Here is an 18465-nt window from a genome sequence, read left to right as displayed (position 1 = left end):
GTCTTGTCTCGTTGTGATCTCATGGTGAGCTGCCTGTAACATCTACAAGACACTGCACGCATCCAGAAAACTGCATTTGTAACAAGGGGCGTGCCAAGGAATCTGAAGGGGAAAAAAATATTTTTTTGCAGCAGTGAGGTAGACAGACAGTAGCAACAGGTTGTAAACAGGAAGAGATTAGCCCCTGTAAGTGATAATCTTTAGTTTTTTTTTACAAAACCCAGCCCTAGTAAGAAATGTAATCAGATATAACTTTGCACATCATTTCATGGTGGAAAGACACGCCATGCATAGTTAATGACTGTCTAGTAGGCAGTCTGAGATTTCCCACTTATAAAGCCCAAATATATCATACTTTGAATAAAACGACGACTTATCAATTTTTAATCATTGTACAACATCATGGGTAAACTGTGGTCTTTAAGCTGAAAAACTAGATATCTTGCTGTCCTTGGCCTTTTATTCTCACAACTAATATTTTTAACCAATTGAAAGAAAGCATGTATGGCCTTTACCATCCCTACAATCATTGTGGGGTGTGCGTGTCTGCGTATGTGCGTGTGTGTGTGCTCATTCCTCTACTATATTACTGTCTGTGAGATTTACAAGTTGTTGATGTGCTCCGTGACCCTTTGACCTTTCAATGTGGTTAGTGGCAAAGCATGTTGAAAGATGAAGTACTAATATACACACCGTTCTTGGAGGAAAGACAGGTCATTACTGACATGAGGCCAGGATTGTATAATGTAGCATATCCAATCCCACAGCCCTCAGATTGGTGTGTGGTCACACACACACACACACACACACGCACGCACGCACACGCACGCACACACGTGCACACACACACACACACGCACACACGCACACTTAATGTCCCTTTCTGAAGCTATTGAAGACATGTTGTCATTAAGAAGACAAAACTAAGCCTGGCGAGAAATGTTTGGGCTTAAGGGTTGATGTAGTGTGTGTGTGTGTGTGTGTGTGTGTGTGTGTGTGTGTGTGTGTGTGTGTGTGTGATGGAGATGATTGGTGTCATCCTCCTTTGTTCTTCCTCATCTTATTTCTATTTGTATTTATTAAGGATCCCCATTAGCTACAGCCAAGGCATCAGCTACTCTTCCTGGGGTCCAACAGATTTCACAAGACATTGAGTGTGCGCCCTCTGGGCACTACTCTACTACAACACACAATCCAGGTGACGTGTGGGTAGAGTGTGTGTGTAGAGTGTGTACAGTATGTTATGTGTGTATAGTGTGTATGTTCTGTGTGTATAGTGTGTATGTTATGTGTGTTTCTACCTGGTTATGCGCATCTTCATTTCTTGCTATTCCATACGGTGTATTTTCATCTGTTTTTTAAAATCTAATTTTACTGCTTGCATGAGTTACTTGATGTGGAACAGAGTTCCATGTAGTCATGTCTCTATATAGTACTGTGCGCCTCCCATAGTCTGTTCTGGACTTGGGGACTGTGAAGAGACCTCTGGTGGCATGTCTTGATGGGTATGCATGGGTGTCTGAGCTGCTAGTAGTTAAAACAGACAGGTCGGTGCATTCAACATGTCAATGCTTCCTAAAAAAGCAAGTAGTGACTACCGTGATAAGAGCATGTAAATTAGAGCACGGGATGGTCGGAGTATGAGTCCAAATTATGAGTCCAAATCATAAGTATGTAAAACGGAGCACGGAGGTCCATTCTCGAATGCGTAATCAGTTTGTACATATTTTGAAGCATGCATCGATGCACGCTTCAATGGAAAGTATGCAGTAGAAATATGGCACAACCACGTAAAATATGACGCAACATTTCTTGATATCAATGGCGGCCATTATTTGAACTGAAGCAAGAGGAAATACACACTGTCTGAAATGAAATGTTGCCTATTCACGTCTCATATGTTGCGTATTCACGTCTCATATGTTGCCTATTCACGTCTCATATGGTGCCAATTCACATCTCATATGTTGCCTATTCACGTCTCATATGTTACCTATTCACGTCTCATATGGTGCCAATTCACGTCATATGTTGCCTATTCACGTCTCATCTGTTGCCTATTCACGTCTCATATGTTGCCTATTCACGTCTCATATGTTGCCCATTCACGTCTCATATGTTGCCCATTCACGTCTCATATGTTGCCTATTCACGTCTCATATGTTGCCTATTCACGTCTCATAGCAAAAAAAAAATATTTTGTCAGCCACCAATTGTGCAAGTTCTCCCACTTAAAAATATGAGAGAGGCCTGTAATTTTCATCATAGGTACACCTCAACTATGACAGACAAAATGAGAAGAAAACATTTCAGAAAATCACATTGTAGGATTTTTAATGAATTTATTTGCAAATTATGGTGGAAAATAAGTATTTGGTCACCTACAAACAAGCAAGATTTCTGGCTCTCACAGACCTCCCAGACCAGCTCCTCTGTCCTCCACTCGTTACCTGTATTAATGGCACCTGTTTGAACTTGTTATCAGTATAAAATACACCTGTCCACAACTTCAAACAGTCACACTCCAAACTCCACTATGGCCAAGACCAAAGAGCTGTCAAAGGACACCAGAAACAAAATTGTAGACCTGCACCAGGCTGGGAAGACTGAATCTGCAATAGGTAAGCAGCTTGGTTTGAAGAAATCAACTGTGGGAGCAATTATTAGGAAATGGAAGACATACAAGACCACTGATAATCTCCCTCAATCTGGGGCTCCACGCAAGATCTCACCCCGTGGGGTCAAAATGATCACAAGAACGGTGAGCAAAAATCCCAGAACCACACGAGGGGACCTAGTGAATGACCCGCAGAGAGCTGGGACCAAAGTAACAAAGCCTACCATCAGTAACACACTACGCCGCCAGGGACTCAAATCCTGCAGTGCCAGACGTGTCCCCCTGCTTAAGCCAGTACATGTCCAGGCCCGTCTGAAGTTTGCTAGAGAGCATTTGGATGAACCAGAAGAAGATTGGGAGAATGTCATATGGTCAGATGAAACCAAAATATAACTTTTTGGTAAAAATTCAACTCGTCGTGTTTGGAGGACAAAGAATGCTGAGTTGCATCCAAAGAACACCATACCTACTGTGAAACATGGGGGTGGAAACATCATGCTTTGGGGCAGCTTTTTTGCAAAGGGAGCAGGACGACTGATCCGTGTAAAGGAAAGAATGAATGGGGCCATGTATCGTGAGATTTTGAGTGAAAACCTCCTTCCATCAGCAAGGGCATTGAAGATGAAACGTGGCTGGGTCTTTCAGCATGACAATGATCCCAAACACACCGCCCAGGCAACGAAGGAGTGGCTTCGTAAGAAGCATTTCAAGGTCCTGGAGTGGCCTAGCCAGTCTCCAGATCTCAACCCCAGAGAAAATCTTTGGAAGGAGTTGAAAGTCCGCCCCAAAACATCACTGCTGTAGAGGAGATCTGCATGGAGGAATGGGCCAAAATACCAACAACAGTGTGTGAAAACCTTGTGAAGACTTACAGAAAACGTTTGACCTCTGTCATTGCCAACAAAGGGTATGTAACAAAGTATTGAGATAAACTTCTGTTATTGACCAAATACTTATTTTCCACCATAATTTGCAAATAAATTCATAAAAAATTCCTAAAATGTGATTTTCTGGATTTTTTTTCTCATTTTGTCTGTCATAGTTGAAGTGTACCTATGATGAAAATTGCAGGCCTCTCTCATCTTTTTAAGTGGGAGAACTTGCACAATTGGTGGCTGACTAAATACTTTTTTGCCCCACTGCATGTTGCCTATTCACATCTCATATGTTGCCTATTCACATCTCATATGTTGCCTATTCACGTCTCATATGTTGCCTGACTATAAGATTTTATCTTGATACATGAATAAATACATGTTTACATACCAGCAATACCCACTGTCGTGTGCATAAATCGCAAGCTATGGAGTTAGTCAATAGGGCTAACTGGCTAGCTACTACTGTTAGTTAGCTACTACTGTTAACTAGCCAGATAGCCACAAATAATTATTAGCTAGCTAGCTACCCACAAAGAATTGGCATCTACCCATTAGTTTCAGGTCCTTTTTGCTTGTTGTACTATCTGGTTAGTGTCACGTCTGCTCCTGCACCTCCCGTCTGGCGTACGACGTCGCCAGAGTGCTAACCACCGGTCCTGGGAACCATCAACACCTGGATTCCATTACATCATCATTCCCTCCCTTTTATATGTCAGTCTTCCAGGTTCACTCACCAGTCCAGGTTCACTCACCAGTCCAGGTTCACTCACCAGTCCAGGTTCACTCACCAGTCCAGGTTCACTCACCAGTCCAGGTTCATTCACCAGTCCAGGTTCACTAACCAGTCCAGGTTCACTCACCAGTCCAGGTTCACTCACCAGTCCAGGTTCACTCACCCACTCACCAGTCCAGGTTCACTCACCAGTCCAGGTTCACTCACCCACTCTCCAGGCCAGGTTCACTCACCAGTCCAGGTTCACTCACCAGTCCAGGTTCACTCACCAGTCCAGGCTCACTAACCAGTCCAGGTTCACTCACCCACTCACCAGTCCAGGTTCACTCACCAGTCCAGGTTCACTCACCAGTCCAGGTTCACTAACCAGTCCAGGTTCACTAACCAGTCCAGGTTCACTCACCAGTCCAGGTTCACTCACCAGTCCAGGTTCACTCACCAGTCCAGGTTCACTCACCAGTCCAGGCTCACTAACCAGTCCAGGTTCACTAACCAGTCCAGGTTCACTCACCAGTCCAGGTTCACTAACCAGTCCAGGTTCACTCACCAGTTCAGGTTCACTCACCAGTCCAGGTTCACTCACCAGTCCAGGTTCACTCACCAGTCCAGATTCACTCACCAGTCCAGGTTCACTCACCAGTCCAGGTTCACTCACCAGTCCAGGTTCACTCACCAGTCCAGGCTCACTAACCAGTCCAGGTTCACTCACCAGTCCAGGTTCACTCACCAGTCCAGGTTCACTCACCAGTCCAGGCTCACTAACCAGTCCAGGTTCACTAACCAGTCCAGGTTCACTCACCAGTCCAGGTTCACTAACCAGTCCAGGTTCACTCACCAGTCCAGGTTCACTCACCAGTCCAGGTTCACTCACCAGTCCAGATTCACTCACCAGTCCAGGTTCACTCACCAGTCCAGGTTCACTCACCAGTCCAGGTTCACTCACCAGTCCAGGCTCACTAACCAGTCCAGGTTCACTCACCAGTCCAGGCTCACTAACCAGTCCAGGTTCACTCACCAGTCCAGGTTCACTAACCAGTCCAGGCTCACTAACCAGTCCAGGTTCACTCACCAGTCCAGGCTCACTAACCAGTCCAGGTTCACTCACCAGTCCAGGCTCACTAACCAGTCCAGATTCACTCACCTGTCCAGGTTCACTCACCAGTTGGTATTGTTCTTGTTTATCGACGTACTGCCTTACGTTGGTGTTGTGTTCTTGGTTTTGTTGTTTTATTAAAACGTTTCACCTGCACCTGCTTCCAACTCCCCCCCCGCCCATCATTACAGTTAGCTACATTATAGCTGATTGTTAAGTAAAATGTTTGCTTTGTGTACATCTTGTTTCGTCTCTATTGCCATTGTTCTGGCTGGAAGAAGGTTCATGCACTCGGAGCATGAGAGTGTGGAGCATGAGAGTGTGGAGCATGAGAGTGTGGAGCATGAGAGTGTGGAACATGAGAGTGTGGAGCATGAGAGTGTGGAACATGAGAGTGTGGAGCATGAGAGTGTGGAACATGAGAGTGTGGAGCATGAGAGTGTGGAGCATGAGAGTGTGGAACATGAGAGTGTGGAACATGAGAGTGTGGAACATGAGAGTGTGGAACATGAGAGTGTGGAGCATGAGAGTGTGGAGCATGAGAGTGTGGAACATGAGAGTGTGGAACATGAGAGTGTGGAGCATGAGAGTGTGGAACATGAGAGTGTGGAGCATGAGAGTGTGGAGCATGAGAGTGTGGAACATGAGAGTGTGGAGCATGAGAGTGTGGAGCATGAGAGTGTGGAGCATGAGAGTGTGGAACATGAGAGTGTGGAACATGAGAGTGTGGAACATGAGAGTGTCGAACATGAGAGTGTGGAACATGAGAATGTGGAGCATGAGAGTGTGGAACATGAGAGTGTGGAACATGAGAGTGTGGAACATGAGAGTGTGGAGCATGAGAGTGTGGAACATGAGAGTGTGGAACATGAGAGTGTGGAACATGAGAGTGTGGAACATGAGAGTATGGAGCATGAGAGTGTGGAACATGAGAGTGTGGAACATGAGAGTGTGGAACATGAGAGTGTGGAGCATGAGAGTGTGGAGCATGAGAGTGTGGAGCATGAGAGTGTGGAACATGAGAGTGTGGAGCATGAGAGTGTGGAACATGAGAGTGTGGAACATGAGAGTGTGGAGCATGAGAGTGTGGAACATGAGAGTGTGGAGCATGAGAGTGTGGAACATGAGAATGTGGAGCATGAGAGTGTGGAACATGAGAGTGTGGAACATGAGAGTGTGGAACATGAGAGTGTGGAACATGAGAGTGTGGAACATGAGAGTGTGGAGCATGAGAGTGTGGAACATGAGAGTGTGGAACATGAGAGTGTGGAGCATGAGAGTGTGGAACATGAGAGTGTGGAACATGAGAGTGTGGAACATGAGAGTGTGGAGCATGAGAGTGTGGAACATGAGAGTGTGGAACATGAGAGTGTGGAACATGAGAGTGTGGAACATGAGAGTGTGGAGCATGAGAGTGTGGAACATGAGAGTGTGGAGCATGAGAGTGTGGAACATGAGAGTGTGGAACATGAGAGTGTGGAACATGAGAGTGTGGAGCATGAGAGTGTGGAACATGAGAGTGTGGAGCATGAGAGTGTGGAGCATGAGAGTGTGGAACATGAGAGTGTGGAGCATGAGAGTGTGGAGCATGAGAGTGTGGAACATGAGAGTGTGGAACATGAGAGTGTGGAACATGAGAGTATGGAGCATGAGAGTGTGGAACATGAGAGTGTGGAACATGAGAGTGTGGAGCATGAGAGTGTGGAGCATGAGAGTGTGGAGCATGAGAGTGTGGAACATGAGAGTGTGGAGCATGAGAGTGTGGAACATGAGAGTGTGGAACATGAGAGTGTGGAGCATGAGAGTGTGGAACATGAGAGTGTGGAGCATGAGAGTGTGGAACATGAGAATGTGGAGCATGAGAGTGTGGAACATGAGAGTGTGGAACATGAGAGTGTGGAACATGAGAGTGTGGAACATGAGAGTGTGGAGCATGAGAGTGTGGAACATGAGAGTGTGGAACATGAGAGTGTGGAGCATGAGAGTGTGGAACATGAGAGTGTGGAACATGAGAGTGTGGAGCATGAGAGTGTGGAGCATGGCAGCAAGCATATTGGGAAACACACAATCTCTCCTCTGCTTTGAGCTATGAGAGATTGACATGTATATTATTTATGTAAGCTCTATGTGTACATTTAAGGGTCAGCCGTGGTGCCCTGCTCTGGGCCAGTTGTAATTTTCCCAAGCCCCTCTCCTCCATACGACTGGGCAGTAGTCCAGGTGCAACAATACTAGGACCTGTAGGACCTGCCTTGTGGATGTTGTTGTTATGAAGGCAGTGCAGTGCTTTACTATGGACAGACCTCTCCCTATCTTAGCTACTGTTGCATCAATATGTTTTGATCTAAACAGTTTACAATCCAAGCAGTTTAGTCACCTCAACTTGCTCCATTTCCTCATTATTCATTATAATATTTAGTTGAGGTTTCAGGGTTTAGTGAATGATTTGTCCCAAATTCAACACTTTTAGTTTTTGAAATATTTAGAAGCAACTTATTTCTTGACAGCCATTCTGAAACTGACAGCAAGTCCTTGTTAAGTGTTGCAGTAATTCCACTCACTGTAGTAGCCGACGTAAATATATTGTTGAGTCATCCGCATAGATAGACACATGGGCTTTACTCAGAGCTAGTGGCAGGTCATTAGTGAGATTGAAAAAAGTACGGAGCCTACACAGCTGCCCTGGCATAGCCAGAGGTGTAAAGTAAAGCCATAGCACATATGTTTTTTTCAGCAGCAGACTATGATCGTTAATGTCAAAAGCCGCACTGAAGTCTAACAAAACAGCCACCGACAATCTTTTAATTATCAATTTCTCTCAGCCAATCATCAGTCATTTGTGTCAGGCAATCATCAGTCATTTGTGTCAGTGTCGAGCATGTTGAGTGCCCTTCCTTATAAGCATGCTGAAAGTCTGTTGTTAATTTATTCTCTGTAAAATAGCATTGCATCTGGTCATACACAATTTTTACTAAGGGTTGGTAACAGGCTGATTGGCCGGCTATTTAAACCAGTAAAGAGTGCTTTACTATTCCTGGGTAGCAGAATGACTTTTGCTTCCCTCCAGGGCACACACTTTTTTGTAAGCTTAGACTGAAGAGATGGCAAATAGGAGGAGAAAATATCCTCAGTAATTTCCATCCAAATTGACAGACCCAGGTGGCTTGTCATTGCTTGTGAGAGCATGTGTGTGTGTGTGTTGTGTAACTTTACTATCCTTTTGGGTTCCAAAAGTTCTCACAAGGACTTGACAAGTGGGGATATTTCGCCGGTCCCCAAAAGGAATTATGCTAACTTAGGTTCAGAGGTTAGGGTTAGGGTCACAATTAGGGTCAGGTTTAGTTTTAGGGTCAGGAGTAACGATTAAGGTTAGGTTAAGGGTTAGGTGTTAAGGAAAATAGTATTTTGAATGGGAATACATTGTTTGATCCCCACTTGGATAGTAACACCAACATGTTTGTGTGCATGTGTGTGGATATGTGTGTGTAGATGTGTGTGTGTGTATGTGTGATGTTCATGCAGCGTGGTTGTTACCATGTTTTATTCATGTTTCCGGTACGATGGACCCAAGCTGACTACATACTCTTCATAAATAGACAAACAAACACACACAGTGTGTGACCCCATGGTGCGTAGGTAATAAGGTACTCATGCTAATTACCCACAGAGAATGTATGTATGTGTGAGTGTGTGTGTGTGGGTGTGTGTGTTGGTGTGTGTTTGCTGGTGTGTGTGTTGGTGTGTGTGTGTGTGTGCGTGTGTGTTGGTGTGTGGGTGTGTGTGTGTTGGTATGTTGGTGTGTGTGTGTGCTGGTGTGTGGGTATGTGTGTGCTGGTGTGTTGGTGTGTGTGTGTGTGTGTGTGTGTGTGTGTGTGTGTGTGTGTGTGTGTGTGTGTGTGTGTGTGTGTGTGTGTGTGTGTGTGTGTGTGTGTGTGTGCTGGTGTGTGTGCTGGTGTGTGTGTGTGTGTGCTGGTGTGTGTGTGGTAAGATGGTAATAGGCGCTCACGTTGCCCCTATTGAAGGCATCTCCCGACATCCCCGGGACGTGGACAGACGTTGAATACTGAAGTCGATCTGATGTGTCCTGGCTGGTGTGTGTGTGTGTGTGTGTGAGGGTGATTTAGAACACAGAGAAGTGTGTCTGATTAATGGCACAGCTTGTTACTGTAGACAGAACTGACCTCTTCTTTTCACCTTAACCACTACTGTACAATATGAAGCATAGCTTTATCTGCAGGCAACACATGCACGCACATACATACATACATACATACAGAACTTTTCTGTGGTAATCCAGTTCTTCCAGAGAAATGTGTGTGTGTGCGCACGTGCGTGTGTGTTTGTGTTTGTGTGTTTGTATGTGTGTTTGTGTGTGTGTGTGTGTGTGTGTGTGTGTGTCAGCTGCACTGCATGTGAAGCTAATAAAGATGATGAATGAGACATGACAAGACAAAAACACCGCTAGTAGTCCTTAGGGACACACACACACACTCACACTCACACACGCACACAAGCACACACACACAAGCCCACACACTCACACACACACACACACACACACACACACACACACACATACACTCACACACACAAACCACACCTACACTCTCTCTCTCTCACACACACACACACACACACGCACACACACACACACTCACACACACACACACACACACACACACACACACACATAAACACTCACACATACACACCCACACACATACATACACTCACACCTACACTCACACACATAAACACACACACATACACACACACACACACGCACAAACCCACTCACACATACACTCACACCTACACTCACACACATAAACACACACACACACACACAAACCCACTTACACATACACTCACACCTACACCCACACAGACATAGGCAGACACACACATGCATGCATAAGACAGACACAGGACAGTGAAAGAGAGGGAGGGGGAGGAATGTGGAGCAAAGAATATGATTCAAAAACAAGAACAGCGGGACTGAGAAAGGAATAGAAGTTATCACTTTTGACATCTCCCTGGTCGGTCGGTCTCTCTCACACCTTGGATGTCACACCTAAAGCAGTGATATCATCCAATCAGAGGTGAGATGATATCTTCATGTGTAATCATAGAGATGCTGTTGTCAACTCTCACCATCACACACTTATGTAATGACTAACCAAGAGACCTGAAGACTTTCCTTAGCTCCCCATAGATAATACCTATAGGTTTTAGCTCAGCTGGCTAACACAGTCTTGGTCAGGCCTAGGGTTGCAAAGCTACCGGTAATTTACCAAAGTTACCGGAATCTTCTGTAATTTTGGTAATTACAGAACATCTACAGTATGGCAATCGATACTACCTTTGGTAATTTATACTTTACAGTTTTTTACAATCACAATCTTTGGCACTAATTTCAGAACCTTAGACACAAAATGATCACACCGATGATCAAAATGCAAATTTTTCAAAAGTCTAACACTTTTCCCAATTGCTTGGATATAATACACATAAAGCTAAGATCATTTGTTCATTGAACTAAAATCAACTGTTCAAAATGACACAACATAACATCAAATTATTACCATTTCAGAATGCAATTCAAACATTACATCTGAGATGACTGTCTATTCATTTCATTACAATGATCTAACTATCAATTGATACAACTGCTCAAAATGATAAGTAACTGTTGCATTACTCTTAATGCATCGTTTTATGGAAACTGACAAACAATATTCCATGTTTAGATCATGAAAGTTTCAGGATAACGAGATCCATTGACACCAATTACCGTGGAACATGAACCAATTGGACTATATTATCTATGGATGTAATATGCCATCATCATTCTTTATCAGACACTGTTTCCATGGTCCCATGTACCACTTTTCCAGACCATGTTTTCAGATTTGACATTATTGTATACCTATAGACTTTATTAGGTACACCTATCTAGTACTGGGTAGGACCCCCTTTTGCCTCCACAACAGCCTGAATTATTTATGGTGTTGTACGTTAAGAGATGCCATTCTGCACACCACTGTTTTAAACAGCTGTTATTTGAGCGTTTGTGGCCTTTCTGTTAGCTTGAATGAGTCTGGACATTGTCCTCTGTCCTCTCTCATTAACAAGGTGTTTTTGCCCACAGAAATGCCGCTCACTGAACGTGTTTTGTTTATCGCACCATTCTCTGTAAACTCTAGAGATTGTAGTGCGTAAAAATCCCAGGAGGGCAGCTGTTTCTGAGATGCTGGAATCACCATGTGTGGCATCAACAATCATACCACGGTCAAAGTTGCTTAGATTACTCATCTTGTCTGTTCTAATGTTTGGTCAAACAACATCTTTAGCTCTCTACACTATATACTCTATATATTGAGTTGCAGGCAGCCACATGATTCACTGTTTGAATGTAACCTTCCTTGATGAGCTAAATCAGGTCTGTAGAGCTGATGGCATGACCTATGTCATTGTGTGGGATAATGTCAGGTTCCACCATGCTCAAATGGTGCAAGCATGGTTTCAGGCCCAACCACAATTTACCCCCCTGTACTTACCCCCATACTCTCCTTTCCTTAACCCAATTTAGGAATTTTTCTCCACATGGAGGTGGAATGTATATGATGGGCGCCCTCACGAACAAGCCGCCCTTCTCCAAGCCATGGATGACGCATGCAATGACATCACGGCAGACCAGTGTCAGGCCTGGATTCGCCATGCCGAAGATTCTTCCCAAGATGTTTGGCTAATGAAAACATCCATTGTGATGTGGATGAGAACCTGTGGCCAAATCCACAAGACAGGGTTGATGGAAATATAGAAGTACAGTAATCAATCCTTTGTTTTGCTTTTTACAGTAAGCCAGGTGAGGAACACTGCAGTTGACGTTTTACTGTTGTATTTTTCATTTTTGGTAGCTAATTATTTTTTGCTTTGATTCAAAGAAACCTATGTTGTGATTTTAATGTATTTTATCACTAAATGTCAGATTTTGTTCAATGATTCCACTGTGTCTGTAGTATTCTCTCTACTAGTCCTTTTACAGTGATGTATTTACGTGTAGTAGCATCATGAAACATGTATCACATATTTTCTACTACAATATTTAATGACTGTATGAACAACTACACAGTGAAACTATCGGTATCTTGTGTGGGGTGATCTAAATGAATGTTACCATGGTATTTCATGATAAATGAGTTATTTGAACCAGTGATTCTGCAAGTGCAAGGTTTCTTTAAAGATATGAATGCACAAGTGATGACCGTTTTGAGTTTTGTGTCGAGTTTTGAAAAATGACCACAAGGTTCTGAAATTAGTGCCAAAGTGATTGTAAAAAACTGTAATACCATTTGTTAAATTAATTATATATAGTATTTATTTTTTATATTTGTTCATATTGAGTAACCATAAGTTTATAGTAAATAGACTATATGGTTCAAGAGAAAATAGCCTGATTAATGAAAAAAGCTTTTGTGTCAAGTTGGCTGGATGTCCTTTGGGTGATGGACCATTCTTGATACAAACGGGAAACTGTTGAATGTAAAAAAACAGCAGTGTTGCAGTTCTTGACACAAACCGGTGCGCCTGGCATCTACAGTACTACCATACCCCGTTCAAAGGCACTTACATGTTTTGTCTCGCCCATTCACCCTCTGAATGATACACATACACAATTCATGTCTCAATTGTCTCAAGGCTTAAACATCCTTTTTTAACCTGTCTCCTCCCCTTCGTCTACACTGATTGAAGTGGATTTAACAAGTGACATCAATAAGGGATCATAACTTTCACCTGGATTCACCTGGTCAATCTATGCCATGGAAAGAGCAGGTGTTCCTAATGTTTAGTTCACTCAATGTATATTTAGGATGTTTTACATACATTTTTTGTCTCTCAAAATCATCTAATTTAATGATTTTATATATACACGATAAGTGATAAGGCAACACAGAGGGCCAGAGATAATTACAAACACCTGTGATAATCTGAAGTGCCCAAAAGGGCCACTAGAAGTCTTGTGATAGATTACATAAAATCTTTGAAAGATTCTGGTAAACTCAGCAAAAAAAGAAACATCCTCTCACTGTCAACTGCGTTTATTTTCAGCAAACTTAACATGTGTAAAAATTTGTTTGAACATAACAAGATTCAACAACTGAGACATAAACTGAACAAGTTCCACAGACATGTGACTAACATAAATGGAATAATGTGTCCCTGAACAAAGGGGGGAGTCAAAATCAAAAGTAACAGTCAGTATCTGGTGTGGCCACCAGCTGCATTAAGTACTGCAGTGCATCTCCTCCTCATGGACTGCACCAGATTTGCCAGGTCTTCCACCAAGGCACCTGCAAGTTCTCAGAGATTTCTGGGGGGATTGGCCCTAGCCCTCACCCTTTGATCCAACAGGTCCCATTCGTGCTCAATGGGATTGAGAACTGGGCTCTTTGCTGGCCATGGCAGAACACTGACATTCCTGTCTTGCAGGAAATCACGCACAGAACGAGCAGTATGGCTGGTGGCATTGTCATGCTGGAGTGTCATGTCAGGATGAGCCTGCAGGAAGGGTACCACATGAGGGAGGAGGATGTCTTCCCTGTAACGCACAGAGATTGCCTGCAATGACAACAAGCTCAGTCTGATGATGCTGCCTTACAACAGGCCTACAAGCCCTCAGTCCAGCCTCTCAGCCTATTGCGAACAGTCTGAGCACTGATGGAGGGATTGTGCATTCCTGGTGTAACTCGGGCAGTTGTTGTTGCCATCCTGTACCTGTCCCGCAGGTGTGATATTTGGATGTACCGATCCTGTGCAGGTGTTGTTACATGTGGTATACCACTGCGAGGTCTGCCACTGCGATCAGAATTTCTAAGCAAACAGCTGGAGGCAGGGATTTCTCCTATAGAGCTCAATTGTTATGGAATGGTCTGCCTACCCATGTGAGCGACGCAGACTCAGTCTCAAACTTTAAGTCTTTATTGAAGACTCATCTCTTCAGTAGGTCCTATGATTGAGTGTAGTCTGGCCAAGGATTGTGAAGGTTAACGGAAAGGCACTGGAGCAACGAACCTCCCTTGCTGTCTCTGCCTGGCCGGTTCCCCTCTCTCCACTGGGATTCTCTGCCTCTAACCCTATTACAGGGGCTGAGTCACTGGCTTACTGGTGCTCTTCCATGCCGTCCCTAAGAGGGGTGCGTCACTTGAGTGGGTTGAGTCACTGGCGTGATCTTCCTGTCCGGGTGGGCGCCACCCCAAGAGTTGTACCGTGGCGGAGATCTTTGTGGACTATACTCGGCCTTGTCTCAGGATGGTAAGTTGGTGGTTGAAGATATTCCTCTAGTAAGGTGGGGGCTGTGCTTTGGAAAAGTGGGTGGGGATATATCCTGCCTGTTTGGCCCTGTCCGGGTGTATCGTTGGAAGGGGCCACAGTGTCTCCCGACCCCTCCTGTCTCAGCCTCCAGTATTTATGCTGCAGTAGTTTATGTGTCGAGGGTCTAGGGTCAGCCTGTTATATCTGGAGTACTTCTCCTGTCTTAGCCGGTGTCCTGAGTGAATTTAATTATCTCTAATTCTCTCTCTATTTTTCTTTCTCTCGTTCTTTCTTTCTTTCTCTCTCTCGGAGGAGGACCTGAGCCCTAGGACCATGCCTCAGGAATACCTGGCCTGATGACTCATTGTTTCCCCAGTCCACCTGTACATGCTACTGCTCAAGTTTCAACTGTTCTGTCTGCGGCTATGGAACCCTGACCTGTTCACCGGACGTGCTATCTGTCCCAGACCTGCTGTTTTCAACTCTCTAGAGACAGCAGGAGTGGTAGAGATACTCTGAATGATCGGCTATGATAAGCCAACTGACATTTCCTCCTGAGGTGCTGACCTGTTGCGCCCTCGTCAACCACTGTGATTATTATTATTTGACCCTGCTGGTCATCTATGAACATTTGAACATCTTGGCCATGTTCTGTTATAATCTCCACCCGGCACAGTCAGAAGAGGACTGGCCACCCTTCATAGCCTGGTTCCTCTCTAGGTTTCTTCCTAGGTTCTGGCCTTTCTAGGGAGTTTTTCCTAGCCACCGTGCTTCTACACCTGCACTTCTTGCTGTTTGGGGTATTAGGCTGGGTTTCTGTACAACACGTTGTGACATCAGCTGATGTAAGAAGGGCTTTATAAATACATTTGCCAGCAGCATACCACCCTGCATACCACTGCTGGCTTGCTTCTGAAGCTAAGCAGGGTTGGTACTGGTCAGTTCCTGGATGGGAGACCAGATGATGCTGGAAGTGGTGTTGGAGGGTCAGTAGGAGGTACTCTTTCCTCTGGTCTAAAAAAAATATCCCAATTCCCCAGTGTAGGGTGCCGTCTTTCGGATGGGACGTTAAACGGGTGTCCTCTCTGAGGTCATTAAAGATCCCATGGCACTTATTGTAAGAGTAGGGGTGTTAACCCCAATGTCCTGGCTAAATTCCCAATCTGGCCCTCAAACCATCACGGTCACCTAATAATCCCCAGTTTACAATTGGCCCCTCCTCTCCCCTGTAACTATTCCCCAGGTCGTTGCTGCAAATGAGAACGTGTTCTCAGTCAACTTACCTGGTAAAATAACAAATAAATAAATTTAAAAAAATGATTGATTGATTGAGCTGTCCGTCCTGTAGCACTGTCTTAGGCGTCTCACAGTACGCACATTGCAATTTATTGCCCTGGCCACATCTGCAGTCCACATGCCTCTTGCAGGGACCCTGGGCATCTTTCTATTGGTGTTTTTCAGAGTCAGTAGAAAGGCCTCTTTAGAGTCCTAAGTTTTCATAACTGTGACCTTAATTGCCTACCGTCTGTAAGATCTTAGTGCCTTAACGACCGTTCCACAGGTGCACGTTCATTAATTGTTTATGGTTCATTGAACAAGCATGGGTGTAACAGGTGTTGTCGTCAGATGAAGAGGAATCGGACCAAAGCGCAGAGTGGTAAGTGTTCATGACTTTTTATTTAAACTGAACACTAAACAAAAATAACAAAGTGAATAACCGAAACCGAAACAGTCCTGAAAGGTGCAAAACACTAAACAGAAAACAACTACCCACAAAAACCATGTGGGAAAACGCCACCTAAGTATGGTTCCCAATCAGAAACAACGATAGGCAGCTGTCCCTGATTGAGAACCATACCCGGCCAAAACAAAGAAATACAAAAACATAGAAAAAAGAACATAGAATGCCCACCCAAATCACACCCTGACCGAACCAACATAGAGACATAAAAAGGCTCTAAGGTCAGGACGTGACAATGGGAAACAGTGTTAAAACCCTTTACCATGAAGATCTGTGAAGTTATTTGGATTTTTACAAATTTTCTTTGAAAGACAGGATCCTGAAAAAGGGACGTTTATTTTTTGCTGAGTTTAGTTTACTGGTAAACTTAGAATATTTCCAGTTATATACCCACCTTTTGCAACCGTAATCAGGTCCTTGCTGTGGCTGTTAGCCAAATATTGCTCCGTTAACTAGAGGGTCTCTGGTTCAAGTCCCACTCCTGCTGATTCCGCCCTAGTCACTACATCACTATGACATAACACAGTGTTAGATAATACACTGTGTAAACATATAGTTGCAGTCACTCACTCATATTTGATTATTATTATCATATTAGTCTTGATTGAGTGGCATCAGGAGCACACAAAGCACTCAACCAGAACAGCTATCCACTCATTTTTTGTATGTGTGTGTGATAGGAAAATAACACTCAAGCCGTTCACCATGGAAACGGCTCATAACAAGCCAGTCTGCCAACATAACAAATGTCAAGTTATGTACAGATGTAGGATCCAAATTTGATCACTCTTTTGTTGCTGTGAATTTGAGGGAGGGAGGGAGGGAGGGAGGGAGGGAGGGAGGGAGGGAGGGAGGGAGGGAGGGAGGGAGGGAGGGAGGGAGGGAGGGAGGGAGGGAGGGAGGGAGGGAGGGAGGGAGGGAATGAGGTCCCATGTGGCTGGTAGAGCCAGTTGGTAGAGCATAGCGATTGCAACGCCAGGGTTGTGTGTTTGATTCCCACGGAGGACCAGTACTAATCACAACAGAAAGTCACTCTGGATAAGAGCATCTGCAAAATGAGAAAAATATCAAATGATATAAAATGCCAAATGAACAGCACTTGTTTGGTATTTTAAGTGTTGCAGTTCATTTTGAGTGTGATGCAAAAGTCCAATCTTATTCATAAACCTTTTAAAAAACAACAAATACTGTAAGTGGTTCATAAAACACCTGGACAACACCTGGACATAAAACACCTGGAAAAAAGGAACACTTATGTGAGAATGCTATTCATTGACTACAGCTCAGCGTTCAACACCATAGTACCCTCAAAGCTCATCACTAAGCTAAGGATCCTGGGACTAAACACCTCCCTCTGCAACTGGATCCTGTGCTTCCTGACGAGCTGCCCCCAGGTGGTGAGGGTAGCTAGCAACACATCTGCCACAGTGATCCTCAACACTGGAGCTCCTCAGGGGTGCGTGCTCAGTCCCCACCTGTACTCCCTGTTCACCCACGACTGCATGGCCGGGCACGACACCATCATTAAGTTTGCTGACGACACAACAGTGGTAGGCCTGATCACAGACAACAACGAGAAAGCCTATAGGGAGGAGGTCAGAGACCTGGCCGGGTGGTGCCAGAATAACAACCTCTCCCTCAACGTAACCAAGACTAAGGAGATGATTGTGGACTACAGGAAGAGGAGGACCAAGCACGCCCCTATTCTCATCAACGAGGCTGTAGTAGAGCAGGTTGAGAGCTTCAAGTTCCTTGGTGTCCACATCAACAACAAACTATCATGGTCCAAACACACCAAGACAGTAGTGAAGAGGGCACGACAAAGCCTATTCCCCATCAGGAAACTAAAAAGATTTGGCCTGGGTCCTGAGATCCTCAAAAGGTTCTACAGCTGCAACATCGAGAGCATCCTGACTGGTTGCATCACTGCCTGGTAAGGCAATTGCTCGGCCATTGACCGCAAGGCACTACAGAGGGCAGTACGTACGGCCCAGTACATCACTGGGGCAAAGCTGCCTGCCATCAAGGACCTCTACACCAGGCGGTGTCAGAGGAAGACCCTAAAAATTGTCAAAGACCCCAGCCACC

General features: G+C 44.6%; 1 protein-coding gene across 1 annotated transcript in view; it reads right to left on the bottom strand.

Moving 5' to 3' along the window:
- The window catches only part of LOC110499334 (zinc finger matrin-type protein 4), a 184901-nt gene that overhangs the window by 28686 nt on the left and 137750 nt on the right, over window positions 1-18465 (bottom strand). The window lies entirely within an intron of this gene.

The sequence above is a fragment of the Oncorhynchus mykiss genome, chromosome 20 (genome assembly GCF_013265735.2).
Source record: "Oncorhynchus mykiss isolate Arlee chromosome 20, USDA_OmykA_1.1, whole genome shotgun sequence".
NCBI classification, from domain to species: domain Eukaryota; kingdom Metazoa; phylum Chordata; class Actinopteri; order Salmoniformes; family Salmonidae; genus Oncorhynchus; species Oncorhynchus mykiss.
The sequence above is the reverse complement of the archived record's forward strand: the minus strand, read 5'-3'. Positions and strand labels throughout refer to the sequence as shown.